This window comes from Crocodylus siamensis, chromosome 1 (genome assembly GCF_052110815.1).
Source record: "Crocodylus siamensis isolate JL-2025a chromosome 1, ASM5211081v1, whole genome shotgun sequence".
Taxonomy (NCBI): Eukaryota; Metazoa; Chordata; order Crocodylia; family Crocodylidae; genus Crocodylus; species Crocodylus siamensis.
Window position 1 is genome coordinate 135,165,745 of NC_143395.1, and position 15,189 is coordinate 135,180,933.

Sequence of the window (15,189 nt, forward strand, 5' to 3'; positions counted from 1 at the left end):
ATTTGTAATCTTCCTTTTTTTTATTTTGGCTCAAGTTTCCCTCTTGTCATTTACATATACACAAAGCACGTTTTCGAGAATGATGCACGTAGCAGGTAAAGCTAGACAGCATCAAAGCAGGTTGAAATAGGGAAGCTGACAGACCTGTATTTAGAACTAAGCTACTAGACCCAAAAAAATAAAAAGACTTTGACAGTGTGAGGAGAGAGACCAATAGCTAAGTGAGTGTTGAGAAAGCATTATTATAACCTATTGCTTACATTATAGTAACATCTAGAAACCCCAACTGACATAATAAATAGTAATCTGAAGTGACATGAGCACCAGTGGCTCATTTTGCATTGGACATGAACACCAGTGAGTCCATGTCTATTCCTGGCAGATGGTGCAGCAACTGCTACCATTACAAGGAAGATTTTGTTTCCTCTTGTTCCTTCCAGAGTTGCCTGATACAAATACAATACAATTACCCAGGCTTGTGAACCAGAATCTAGAAGATCTGGATTGGTATCCACATATTTCTTGTAATATTTTACCTCTAATATGTAATAAAAGAAATAAAAAATTAGGAACTTGGGGTTGGAAGGGACTTCCTGGGCCACCATGTCCAGTCCCATGCCGCTGCAAGCAACCACATCATATTACGTCTTTAATATATTTATAAAAATGTTGTTTAAACCAGTTATGCTTTCTGCTCCAGCCACTCATTGGAAGGCTGTTCTAGAGCCTCAGCCTGCTGGCAGCTAGAAAGAAGCCCTCAGATTTTGTTACATTTCCAAAATCATTCTATTCCTATCTAGTTTATTGTCATTTGTTTTTGTGCTGACCTTGGCTTTTAACTCAGTTCTTCTCCCTACTTAGCGTTTACCCCTTTGATATATTGATTTTGATAAAAATAACCCAAACTTTCTTTCCCTCCCTCCCTCCCCCCAATCTCATGCTCTCCATTCTCTTGATTATCCTGGTAGCCCTTCTCTGCACCTGTCCTAGTCTTGAGTTCAACTTTCTTGAACATGGGTGACCAGAATTGTACATATTTTAGATGAGTTCTCACAAGCGTTTTGTATAATAATATCAACACTTCCCCATCTGCTAGAAATACCTTGACCTATGGTTCATAAGAATGCAAAGGTCTTTCTCTTTATTTCTCTCTGGAACCATAGGCACAAGATTTGTTATACTCCAGTGAGATGGTATCACTTCCCCAGCCCTCTTGTCACTATTAAAATCCTTGCCACTGTTACATTGGGCTGTGTGCACCAAGGTTCAGGGGTCACCAAGAGTTAGGAGAAGCAGCCAAGATACAAGAGGCGTGTGCAGAGTCTGTGTGTAGGAAAGCCAGGAGCTGGGAGATCTGTTTGTGGAACTGAGACAGATCCAGCGGGCCAGGCAGAGTGCAAGGTCAGGAGGCTAGCCAGGTCAGGTATGCAGGAGATCAAACCAGAGTTGGGTTAGGGAGCCAAAGGGTCATGCCAAACTTGGGGTCCATAGGCAAGCCAGGTCAGGAATCCAGAGGATCTGGGAGTCAGGAGAGGCACAAGCCAAGGGTGCAACAGCTTAGATACATGGTGCCTTGTTGCTCAGGCACTTTCTCTTCTTGGTGAGGGGTTTATATTGGCAGGGGTGAAGGGTCAGTTGACCCTTGCTGGTCACTCAGTGGGCAGGAATTGGGTGTGTGGCTAGGCCCAGCTAGAGGGTTCTGGCCACCTGTGTCTGTCCCAGTGCTCTGCAGAGGAAGTGGCAGACCAGAGTGAGTGCCTGTGTCAGACAGGCTGAGACCCCAGATTCAGGGCCATAGCCTGGCAGCCACTGGACTTGAGACTTTCACATGCCAGTGCCTTCAGAGTTCTGGGATGAGAACAGTATGGTCCTCTTTGACTTGAGTGCATTATATTCTATGAGTTTGCCTTCCATGTTGGATGTAGCCATTTCCACTTCCCATTATCCTTCCTGCCTTTCCCCATGCACTCAACATCTTCCTCAGTGCAATCTGAGGCAAAGTTCTCAGTTAGTTCTTGGACTACACAGATTATCTTTCATCCCTCTTCCAGTCTCACTGCACAGTTGGCCTTGCTTCTTGTTCTCCTCAGATATTTGTTTTAATACCTATGACAAAATCCAGCCTAGTTTGAATTCTGTCTTTGTACGCTTCCTAAACCCTAAGTTACAGCTTCCTTTGCTGTTCAATCCCTTTTTTTAACGTTGTATAGGCTTTTTGCTTACTCCAACTATGCTTTTTGATGTGGTTATCCATTGGGTTAGGTCTGGATTTATTTTCTGCAAGTTTTTTTTCCTCGTGCATAAGATAGTTTTGCATGAGATAGAAAAGCTCCAGATAGTTTTTGCCCATTTGACTTAAAGATCTCTGCCTCCTCCACATTCAAAGCCATGAATTCTTCAGGCCAGTTGACCTCACTAGCTCCCAATAGCATAACTAGGGGTGAGAGTGAGAGGCTTCTGCCCTGGATGCCAAGTTAAGAGAAGTGTTGAAATCACCCCCTCTCCCAGTGGAGTCTGTGCCCCATAAGCACTGTCATGCTGGGAGCTCTGAAACAGGCCCCAGCTGCTGCTGTTTTAAAAGCAACAGCTAGGGCAGATGCAGCACATGTGACAGGAGCAGTTCAGCCAGGACTCTGGTGTTTCTGGCATGGGTTAGACTGCTGCCGTCCACAGAACCTGTGTGCACCCCCAAATCTCAGATCTCATCTTTCTGCCCCTGCTCTTGGGTCCCATTCTTCCCTTCCATCTCATATCTTCCCCCTGTCCAGGCACATGTACTCTCCTGCAGGGTTTGCCCTGGGCAGCAACTTTGCTTGTTACTCCACTGCTAGTGCCCTTGCTTTGTCAAAGCGTGCTATCCCTATCTCACTCACTAAGACCTGCAAAGTAGCAAAGCATTTTGGCAGTGTTTAAGATGTGTTTGATTCCAGCTGAACATCTTCCATATGAGTAATTTGAATGGATAACAGAGCTTGTCTGTGCCAGATCTGCACTGGTGCCCCTTGAGTCAGTTGTGGATGCCCCTCATTGAGTAACTGCCCTGCCCTGCACTGACACAGCACTCTCAGGAATGTTTGAACAAGAAACAATAACATGCTCAGTGATGGCGCGAGTAAAGTTTTACCAGGAGAGCAGGTGTGCCTGCTTGAAAGATAAACTCTTCCCCATGCAACAAGATAAATGACCCAAGCCTTGTGATTTAGTTAATGTTTCTCTCTTTAGCCCGCTGTGTACACAGCACCCTGCTGGATAAGCTGCCAAGAACTGTGCGCCTCTGTGTGCATAAAGCTGTAATAGCTTGCAATATCATTCCCTCACCTGGCGTCCTTAAATAAACATCTTTTAATCATTACACATCATTAATACGTGCTCTGTATTGTACAGTACAACGGTTACCTTAATTAAAGGAAAAGAAATGTTAATCCCAATGTTAAATGAAATGGGTGGCTTTAGGATCTTATTTCACAGTGACTTTGGGCTGTCACGTTCCTCTGGATCAGTATTTAAATTATGACTGAATTTAGGCAAATGTTTTTGTTTAGCTGCCTTGAGAATTAAAGTTAATCCATCTTTCTCATCAAGGGAAAATGCCTCCAGAAGCATCTTGCTCTTGTTTCACTGCTTATTGATTATCATTCCCAGCTTTAATGTTAGCAGACTGTGAAGGTTCAGTTGCATTTGAATGAGTGAAAGGAAAGCCAGCTGCTACTCTGGGCGCTCTGCTATTTTGATTTTTATATCACCATTTTGGTTTCAAAGACATTTATCTAATCTTATTAACTGGCTTTACCAGGAGGATTTTCTCACAGATTTAACTAACTAAAAATGAATAGACAGAAGAGACTGGTCTTCTATTATTCACAAAAGCACATTTTATAAAGGGAAGAATAACAGGTCTTCTGTCAATTTAACTGCGGGTTCCTACTGACCACGGGCAATATTTTAACCTGCCCTGTGTGAATGCCTCCTCTTAGTGTGCTTGTGCAGAAACCGAGCACAGTACTGACTCTACAAGTCATTTAAAAGTTAGGCAGGAAGCCTGGTCACTGACCTAAGGGGACATATTAAGTGTCAGGGCAGTTATGTCAAAGTGTCTGGCCTCTCAGTCATTTGCTGTCTTTGGCAGAAGTAATATTGGGTGTTTACACTAATCCTTTTCAGGGGGTGAAGTGAGTGCTTCAGAGCATATAGTTCCTTTGAAACTTCTAAGCCATCCTGTCCCATTCAGGTAAATTGGCCCTGAGACTCGCCTCTCAGGTACTACTGTGCTGCTTTTCTACCTCTTGCCTCAGAGGGAAGCATAATGCTGCCATAGGCTGAGATTTTTTAACAGAATATCATAAAGCAAAATGATGTGCTGAGGATGAAGAGAAGCCAAATAACATATCATTGATGAGATCATGAAGCCTGGTCCCAACACATCCACAAAAATGGCATTAGTAACAGAACATGGTAAAAGGCACCTGTGAACTTTTCATGTTCCCATTCATTGAGCTGATAACTAATTTGGCTTATTTCAGGGATTCTAGCTCAGATTTACATTCCTTAAGTTTTTGTGGACAATCGGGCTTACTTGCACAGGATGTTCAGGGAGCAATAGGCCATGGAGGTGTATAAAATCATGAAGGATGTGGACAGGGAACTGTTGTTCACCAAGTCCCAGAATACTAGAACTAGGGGGCACCTGCTGAAATTAGTAGGTGACAGGTTTCAAACCAATAAGGGAAAGTACTTTTTTATACAATGCATAGTTAACTTGTGGGATTCATTGTCACAGGAGGTGGAGGAAGCAGATGACATATCCAGGTTCAAAAAAGAACTGAATAAATTCTGTTCTTTTAATGGCTATTGAACAGAATAGCTGGAGATGTATCTTCTGGCATTTCTAAACTTATAATGGTGGATGGCAAGGAGGGTATTGAATAGAGGACAGATCATTCTAGAAATATCCAGTGCAGTGCTCTCACTTCTATCATTGTTGGAGACAAGATACTGGTAAGATGGACCATTGATCTGACCCAAGATGGCACCTCTTATGTTCTTAAGGAGTAAACTTCAAGCACAATACATCTCTGCGCCAGGTCCTGTTGGGTACGTTTGAGTTCTGTACCAAGAGCGCCTTGTGACAGTTTAACTTAATCCACTTCCAAAAAGGACAAGGACTGCACAAAGGACCTGTTAGGGTATATATACAGCCAGGGTTCCTTGGATTTGACAAGCATTAACTGAATCGGAGATGGTTTGAATGAAGTGTTTGGGGCTCCAACTAATTGGCATTTTCTGACAAACTTGTACTCACGCCCTCTGCACCAAGTCCAAGGTGCACTCCTTTGGTCTTGCCTTCTTTACTATCAATGCAGAATGGCATATACATTCACAAACATCCACCACACCAAAACACTAGCAAAACAAATCCTGCATGTGCATAGTCTTAACTTTAGGGACACGAGAGAGTGAATGAAACGCATGACAGACGTTAATCATGTTGCGTACTGCACTGCTGGAAGCTGTTCAGATTCTTCTGCAGTGCTGAGCACAGTAGGAGAACTTCTCAGGAACAGCATAGAACAGAATCTCCTGTAGAAAATGAATCTCAGGGTTTAAGGGACACATGATACTGATAACATCACCTTTCCAAAAGCCAGGTGAATCAAAAGTGGAAATGCAAACTTTTGCATACAACCCAGAGATGCCTTCTATCACCAGTCAGCAGTGGTAGAAGAGAAATAAAAAGGTTAGTTTTAAAAGGCCTTACCTTTTAAAGCACCTGTTAATGCATTTAGTTAGTAGGAAGCAAAGGTCACTTCTTCCTCACTAAGTCTTTGTGTGTGTAACCCCCACTTAAAGGATATCACTGAGTTATTTTGTTATAGTCTTAAAGGACCAAATATGAAAGAGAGATTAGTGTCTAACTATGAGGCAGTAATTAAGGAGAGAGAAATTGATCCACATTCCCATGGTTCTGGGGGAGACAGTCTGTCATTGTCAATGCCAGAACAGCACCAGAGGTACAGCACTAGAGAGGATTTGTGCTGACGTTTTGGCAGTGAGATGTAGAAAATGCACTATATGTATTGTGGCAGGGCGTGACCTAGGGGTGCCGTGAACTCCCCTAGCGCCCCCTACCTACCGTGCCAAATTGGGTCTAAATGCACCCTCTTTATCTCACCTGCCACATCTTTGATGTTAATATGTTAAAGGGAGGCTGCCTTTCTAACCTCTTTGACGCCTTGATGGATCTGGGCTCTGTCTGGTTGCCTGTCTGTACCCTTGCAGACCACACCAGGGCCTGTCTCCCCGTGGCTCTTGCAGCCCGCACCGGGGCCTCCCACAATTGGGCTCAGGCAGCCTCGGCCTTACCTGGCCTACAATCCACCGAACCCCCCCGTCAGGGTTGGGGCCGGTGCCGGTGCCCCTTTTACTGCTGTGCCCTCTCTAGTACCAGGAACCCCCATGCTACTGGGGAGCTCCTATGAGGCCTCCTCCAACCCCTACAGCCTCACCCGGTCCTCCGGTGTAATAACAAAACAGAAAGCTCCCACTCCTGGGCTACAACATAAACCCCATGCCAAACTGGCTATCCATCATTCCTCTCCCTACCAGGGTTTCCTCCACCCCACACCATCTCGCGGAATGATGCTTGGCCCATCAGGTTTCTCCGCTATGCCTACTCCCAGCAGAGCTCTCTCTTTCTCAGCTGCCAAAAGGGAACTGCCTGCTTGCCCTCAGCCTAGGCTGTTTATATAGGCCAAGCCCTGCCCCCTTCCAGTCAGCTGACCCCTGTGGTTGCCCCGGGAACCCACACCTGTCCTTCTTTAGGAGCAGGCACTTCAGTGCCCTGTGACAGTATATATGTACCTCTAGGAACAAGGAGTGCACATCCTGCCTACAGCCCACCAAGCAAGGATGGGCTGACCACCAGCACCTGCTAAAGCACTTCAAAGGCAGGAGTATGCCAGTGAGGTTGCTCTGAGATTCACCATCCCAGGTGACTGCTCTCAGGTTCACTGGAGACCTAAGCCCCAAGCAAGGACAAAAAGGAATGAGATATTTCTCAAGGTAGCTGGGTTGTGGTTAGAGCATGAGGTCACTGTGGTATAGCTAGGCTTTCAGACATACTTTATGGTCACAGCTTCTCTGTCTGTTATCCCTTCAGCGAAATGAGGCTGTGAAACCAAGGTGCCTAAAGCCACTGGACCAGTACTGATCTAGATTGGATATCAGGATTTAGACCGCGTATCAGAAAAACCTTTACTGTTGGAACAGTGAGGCCTAGGGAAGTTGTGGGCTCCATTTTTGGAGGTCTTCAGGAAAAAGTTGAACAACCACTAGTCGAGGGTGATCTAGGCACAGCTATGCCTATGTTCTGCTATTGGTATTTCACATGATTCTGGGCTTTGCTGGTTGCCCCCACCCTCCCTTTCTATTATATGTGTCAGGGTGTTTTTAAGTCTTCCTCAGAGGATTTGGGTGTTGGCTGCAGCCAAGACTGGGGTGTGCCAGTGCTTCTGCTGGGACTTAAAGCTGGAGGTTTGTGCCTACAGGGTCTTGCCCCTCTGCTAAGGGTCAGACCAATCACCATATTTGGGGTCAGGAAGGAATTTGACCCGATGGTCAGGTTGGCATGAACTGTGTGGTTTTTGCCTTCTGTAGTGAGGGGCATTGCCTTCTACCTGGGATCTCTTGAGTGTATAGTTTTTACTAGCTAACTGCCCAGCAAGAATGATGGGGGGGGGCAGGGGCATGGACAGAGGCCTGTGTCTGGCCCCTGCCCCCCCCCCCATGTTTGAGGTGTGGCCCTGCTCCCCTGCCCCCCTGCCCCTGAGTATGGGCCCGTTTCCACCCTACCTCCCCTTTGGGTCTGGACCTGTTTCCCCCCACCCCCACGCTCTGGGTCTGCCCAGCCCACATCCACCTGCCTCTCCTTCCTGCTCCTTGCCCCCCTCCCTCCTTCCCAGCTGTTGGCAGGGCCTAGCGGCAGTGGGGCACTGTCACCATGCTCCTTCCCCCCACCCTGCCAGCTTGTCAGGGCCAGGTGGTGGCAGGGTGGCAGCGGCATGCTCCCCACCATCATGATATGTGGGGACGGAGTCCCACGTATGGCCCTACCCCCACTTCTTGTCCAGTTGGGGTGGGGACGAACAGGCCCACTCCCTCCCCTCCTTCAGGCTGTTGCCAGGGCATGGTGGTGGTGGCAGGGCACTGCCACCATGCCCCTCCCTCTCTCTTCCTCTCTGCCTGCTTTTGTCAGGGCCCAGTGGCTTCGTGTACCCTCACAGCCAAACCCAACCCCACTTCTTGTCCTTGGCGCCGGTTGCAGGGAGTGGGGTGGGGGAGTCAAGGCCAGCTGGCCTTGCCTCCCCCATGCTCCAAATGGTCCTTGCTGCCACTTTGCCATCAAGGCAGTGCTCCGCCACACCGTCTCCTGTAGAACGCTTGTGGAACACTCTGGCTGTTTCAGTCAGCCAATCAGAGTGTGAATAAAGCGTTACAGACAGACTGACTGACTAAGGCTTTTATAATATTAAAATAGAAGCAGTATGTTAGCTGCTGTGGTCCCCCTGCTTCACCTCTGAAAGTTTAGGGTGTTGTGTTGGGGTTGACAGTAGTTTGACAACCACTACTAGTTTAGATTATGGATTTGTATCAGATGGTTTAGATAGAGATGAGCCTGCTACAGACAGGGGAGCTGGACCAGATAACCTCTGGAGGTTCCTTCCAGCCCTACTTCTCTATGATTCTCCTCTTGCCCCTGCAAACCTCCTTGCATCCAACCTGTACTTCATATCCCGTTTTAAGGCAAGGGCCTAAATTGCTTCTATTCCCTTTCAGAATATTTTTTCTCAGCTGTTTGTGGATTGATATTTTTTATACATTAAAGAAGTGGCCATACCCTATCATTGTTTGATCCCTCCAACAATCCATCTAATCCATCAATCTATCCTCATCACAGCACAGGAGTGCAGCACCTGCTTGAATAAAGGCCATAGAATTTGCTGTATTTTTTAAAGGACCTGCCTCTCACCCACTATCTCATCACAGATACAACACAATTACTATTACCTCCTTAGAGAGACCACTGGCCTGGGCAGCAGAGCGTTTTTAGTGGAAGGGCCTCAGCTTTATAATTTGTTCCCTCTGGGTTTAATGGTCACCAAAGAATGATGTTAGGTGCATTTATTGGATTTATCTGGTTGACAACCTGACGGCAACTGGGATACAGTTGTTTTCAGACTAAGAATCATCAGAGATTTGGGGGCTTTATTTTTGTGTGGTACAGTGGGTTGTATGGTATATTTGAGTGTATTTACATATGTAAATGTGTACATGGGTATATTTTTATATTTTGTAAAAACACAGATACAAAAGCATTAGGCATGCAAGGAAATTTCCTGAATAAATGCATAATAAATAAAATGCCGTCTGAATTTAGGATGCCTTTTTATCTCATATTCTATGAGGAGTTTTCTTTCCTGAGTATAAAGTGTTGATTTTTTAAAAATCAGTGTGCACTATAAATGGTAACTTGTTATGGATGTAAATATTAATTATACATTGAAATTTGGGAACTGTTTTTACTAGAGCTTGTTAGCGTGTTAATTATCATAATTATCATACAAGGGGAAGGGGAAGAGAGAGAGGGAGACTGATTAGTGCTGGTAATTTGCCTCATCCTTTCTGTGTTGTTGCCTTTTTCATTTGGGTAAAATTAATTCTGTGAAATTATCACTATGGCTCTATGTGCTCCAGGACACGTCTGTATGATGTCGTATTGTTCTGACAGAATGCAGACTTAATTCATGCTTGGCACTTTTCCTCTTTTTCTCTGCAATGCCATATTCGAGTCTGATAGTCAGGCAATGCCACATCAGATGCTATTCCTACGTTAAGATAAAAAGGAGTAAACATAGGATCAACACTCAGAGCAGATGGAACCTCAGCAAATGTAACCAGATAGAGTAAGAGAGGAAGATGTTTGTGGCTTAAATATAGTGGAATTGAAGAAACCTCTGCCCCCAGAATGGGGTTTGACTAAAAAAAAAAAGCTAAAAGTGGGTGCCAGCCTTAATACTTTGGACTGGTCTTATAAAACAGCCCCTCCTCCTGTCAGACCACCCATATGGAATCTTCTTTAACATTTTAAAGATGCCCAGCAAAATTATTTTTGACTCCCACCTTCCAGTTAACTGTCCCACATATATGAACAAATGTTGTCATGTGAAACAAATAAAAGAAAGAATGGCTGCTTATGCTGCCCAGGAAAAGAGTGGAGTGCCTAAAGGTTCTGTCTGGCACCATCCAATAATATTTATTAATAATCTGGGAAGGTTTGGGGAGAAAGATTGATCCACAAACTGCAAATAACACAGAGTTAGCAGATGAAGCAGACGAAGAATGACAAGGCATCTGGTGCAGATGGAATCCCTGCCAAAATCTTCAAGCATGGGCGAGAGGAGCTCACATCACAGCTCCATGCCCTCATCTCAAGGATCTGGAATGATGAGGAAATCCCAGATGACCTCAGGGACACCATGACTGTGACAATCTTCAAGAAAGGAGACAGGTCTGACTGAAAATTACAGGAGGATCACTTTGCTGTCTACTGCAGGAAAGATCATTGCAAGAACCCTCCTGAATCATTCCTTTCCATGTGCTTGAGAGCAGTGGTTCTCAACCTGTTTCCTACTGGGACCCATTTCCAAAGGTTCATGACCTATCCTGACCCACACCCCCTGGCCCTGCTAGTACCATGACCCACAGTCCCCACTTCCACCCCTCTGGCCATGGTGGTGCCCCTCACTCCTGACCCACAGCTCCCTGCCCTCCATATTCCTGCTGGAGAGGCCCCCAGCTGCCTCCGTCCGGCTCTAGCCAGAGCACAGTGGCTGTGGTGGCTCCAACTCATGCAGGCGGCAGTGGAGTGAGCTGGAGGGAGGAGTAGGGGAGGTCTGGCAGCCCCCATCCTGAGCTGGGGCTGCCGCACCATGCCAGGCAGCCTTTCTGCCCTCTGAGCAGCATCTCCCAGCCACCCTCCCCTGCAAGCATCCAGTCCAGCCCAACCTTGCAGCTCTCCCACACTCCCTTCCCCCTACCATTCTGCCCTGCTGCAGTCTTCGTGCTTTCCCGGGGTCAGCATTTCTCAACTTGCAACCCTCTGAAATCTTTTGGGTCGCAAACCATGAGTTGAAAAACGCTGCTTAAGAGCTCTTCTTAGAATCTCAGTGTGGGTTTAGGGCATCAAGAGGCACAACCAACATGACCTTTACTGCTCAGCAGGTGCAGGAAAAATTCTGGAAGCAACATAAGCCTCTCTACATGGCCTTCTTTGACCTCACAAAAGCCTATGACTCTGTCAACCAACGCCCACTGAAATTCATCACCATTCTTCACCTGCTCCATGACAATATATGAGCAGTGGTTCTCAGTGGGGGAGCCTACACGTTCATTAATGCACAGTGGTTACTGTGCATTTAACTTAGTACTTATATAATCAAGTACTAAATAAATGTTCAGTAAGCAGAGTTACTGTATAGTAGTGCCAGTGAACACCTTTTTAAAGTGACACTACTGCGCAGTAGCTTAATAATACTGCACAGTAGCTTATTAGCAGTCTATGCTGTGACACACTACTGCACAGTGTTATTAGGGTACTGCGCAGTTAGCTTCTCGTAGACACCCAGAAACAGATCTATCATAGATCCCTTTGAGGTTAAGACTGGAGTTAAGCAAGACTTCATCATCTCTCCAGCACTCTTCTCGATATTCCGTACCTTGATTCATAGATTCATAGATTCATAGATGCTAGGGTCGGAAGGGACCTCAATAGATCATCGAGTCCGACCCCCTGCATAAGCAGGAAAGAGTGCTGGGCCTACATTACCCCAGCTAGATACACATCCAACCTTCTCTTGAATACCCCCAGGGTAGGGGAGAGCACCACCTCCCTTGGGAGCCCGTTCCAGACCTTGGCCACTCGAACTGTGAAGAAGTTCCTCCTAATATCCAATCTAAATCTGCTCTCCTCTAGCTTGTGGCCATTATTTCTTGTAACCCCCGGGGGCGCCTTGGTGAATAAATACTCACCAATTCCCTTCTGTGCCCCCCTGACGAACTTATAGGCAGCCACCAGGTCACCTCTCAACCTTCTCTTGCGGAGGCTGAAAAGGTCGAGTGTCTCTAATCTCTCCTCGTAGGGCTTGGCCTGCAGGCCCTTAACCATACGAGTGGCCCTTCTCTGGACCCTCTCCAGGTTATCCGCATCCTTCTTGAAGTGCGGCGCCCAGAATTGCACGCAGTACTCCAGCTGCGGTCTGACCAGCGCCTGATAGAGGGGAAGTATCACCTCCTTGGACCTATTTGTCATGCATCTGCTGATGCACGATAAAGTGCCATTGGCTTTTCTGATGGTTTCGTCACACTGCCGACTCATGTTCATCTTGGAGTCCACTAGGACTCCAAGATCCCTTTCCACTTCCGTGCCACCCAGCAGGTCATTTCCTAGGCTGTAGGTGTGCTGGACATTTTTCCTCCCTAGATGCAGCACTTTGCATTTCTCCTTGTTGAACTGCATTCTGTTGTTTTCTGCCCACTTGTCTAACCTGTCCAGGTCTGCTTGCAGCTGTTCCCTGCCCTCCGGCGTGTCCACTTCGCCCCATAGCTTAGTGTCATCTGCAAACTTGGACAGAGTACATTTCACCCCCTCGTCCAAGTCGCTGATGAAGACATTAAAGAGTATCGGTCCAAGCACCGAGCCCTGCGGGACCCCACTGCCCACACTCTTCCAGGTCGAAACCGACCCATCCACCACAACTCTCTGGGTGCGACCCTCCAGCCAATTCTCCACCCACCGGACTGTGCAGTCATCCAAGTCACAGCCCCTTAACTTGTTCACCAGTATGGGGTGGGATACCATATCAAAGGCCTTCCTGAAGTCCAAGTATACGACATCCACCCCTCCTCCTGCGTCGAGGCGTTTTGTGACCTGGTCATAAAAAGAGACTAGATTGGTCAGGCACGATCTACCTGCCACGAACCCGTGCTGGTTTCCCCTCAGCATAATTTGTCCTGCCGGGCTCTCACAAATGTGAGCCTTGATGATTTTCTCAAAGATTTTGCCAAGGATGGAGGTGAGACTGACTGGCCTATAGTTACCCGGGTCCTCCTTCCTCCCCTTCTTGAAAATGGGAACCACATTGGCCCTTTTCCAGTCCTCCGGGACTTGACCCGTGCGCCACGAGCATTCAAATATTCCCGCCAGTGGCTCTGCAATGATGTCGGCCAGTGCCTTCAGTACCCTCGGATGGAGCTCATCCGGGCCTGCCGACTTAAAGGCATCCAGTTCCTCCAAGTGACCCTGCACCACCTCAGGGTCCACGCATGGAAGTCTGGTGCCTTGCTGCTGCCTCCCTACACTCCCAGTGAGAGACTTGTCATGCCTCTCGCTTAGGAACACTGAGGCGAAGAACTCGTTGAGGAGTTCAGCCTTGTCCCCTCTGTCCGTCACCAATTGTTTCTGCCCATTTAGCAGGGGTCCTATTCCTCCCTGGGCCTTCCTTTTACTCCCTATATATCTAAAAAACAATTTCTTATTGTCTTTTACTTGGGTTGCCATCCTCAGCTCCATGGTAGCTTTGGCCTGTCTAACTGCCTCCCTACAAGCACGAGCAGAAGAGGTATATTCCTCTTTGGTGATCTCTCCCTGTTTCCACTTTTTATGTGCTCCCCTTTTGGCCCTTAGTCTGCCCTGGATTTCTCTGGTCAGCCAGGGAAGCCTCCTGGCCCCTTTCCCTCTTTTACCTCGCACGGGGATCGTCTCGCTTTGCGCTCGAAGGATAGCTTCCTTAAGGCACAGCCACCCTTCTTGGGCTCCCATCATTTCAAAACTACTACTCTGCAGTGCATCCTTCACTAATCACCTGAGTTCGCTGAAATCAGCTTTCCTAAAGTCCAGCACGTTCACCCTACTGGTTACCTTACCCACTCGACGCCTTATGTTGAATTGTACTTTTAGGTGATCACTGTCCCCCAGATGGCTACCGATCTGTAGGTCCCCTACTATGTCATCCCCCGTTGCCAATACCAGCTCCAGTAAGGCATTCCCCCTAGTGGGACCATGTACCTCCTGCGTCAGGTGGAGGTCCTGTACACAGGTTAGAAACCTGCGTGAGCGGTGGGACTTTGCTGTCTGTGTCTCCCAGCAGATGTCCGGGTAGTTTAGGTCCCCCATGACCACCACAGAGTGAACCTAAACTACAGAATGGATGGTAAACTGTTTAATCTCAGCCAACTATGAGCCAAAACCAAGACTACCTACCCCGACCTCAATCACTGAGTTTCAGTACATTGATGATGCTGTAGTGTGTGCGCTCACTTAGAAGACGAACTTCAGGCAATCACTGATGTCTTTACCTACGCATATAAAAAAATGGGACTGACACTTAACATTCAGAAGACTAAAGTTCTCCATCAACAAGCTCTTAATAAGCTGTCCCCAGCTCCAATAGTTCAGATTTATGGTAAGACTGTGGAGAACACTGAATCTTTCCCGTACCTCTGAAGCCATCTCTCACAGAAAACTGACATCAGTGAAGAAATCCAACATCACCTTGTGGTGAAATGCCGGGCTAGCGGTTCCGGCACCGCTTAGGGGAGTTGCGGGCTTTGCAGAGTTGTGCGAGCGCGCGGCTTGTGGGGCGGAATTGAGGTAGCTCTTAGCCGCCCTCGAGGTTCGCCGAGTTGGCACAAGTAGAAGACTTAGAGTAAGTAGTTAGTATCTCTTAATCTATAGGGTGTCCGTTGGTTCACGAGGTTCCAGAGCCAGCCCTTGCGTTCCAACAGTGGAGCTAGTCCAAAGCTAGGTGCGGCTGCCGACTCCTTAAGTCCCAGAACTGGTCAACGGCTCATTGAGATGGAATGTTAGTAATAAAAGTTATTATGGAGTAGATATAGAGTAAAATAAAAAGATTTATTCACTCACCTGGCCTCACCCTCTTAGGAGTAAGAGGGGAGGCCGGTTGGAACGAAGTTGCAGTAAATACAAGTATAGCGAGCGTAGGTATGCTGTCTAAGCTACGATGAGAGGCAGTCGAGAAGCGGAGTCTCCGATGTTTCTTCAGTTACAGTATGCTGGATACTAAAGGGGTCTGTTGGTTCACGGGGTTCCAGAGCCAGCAGCTGCCGACTCCGTAG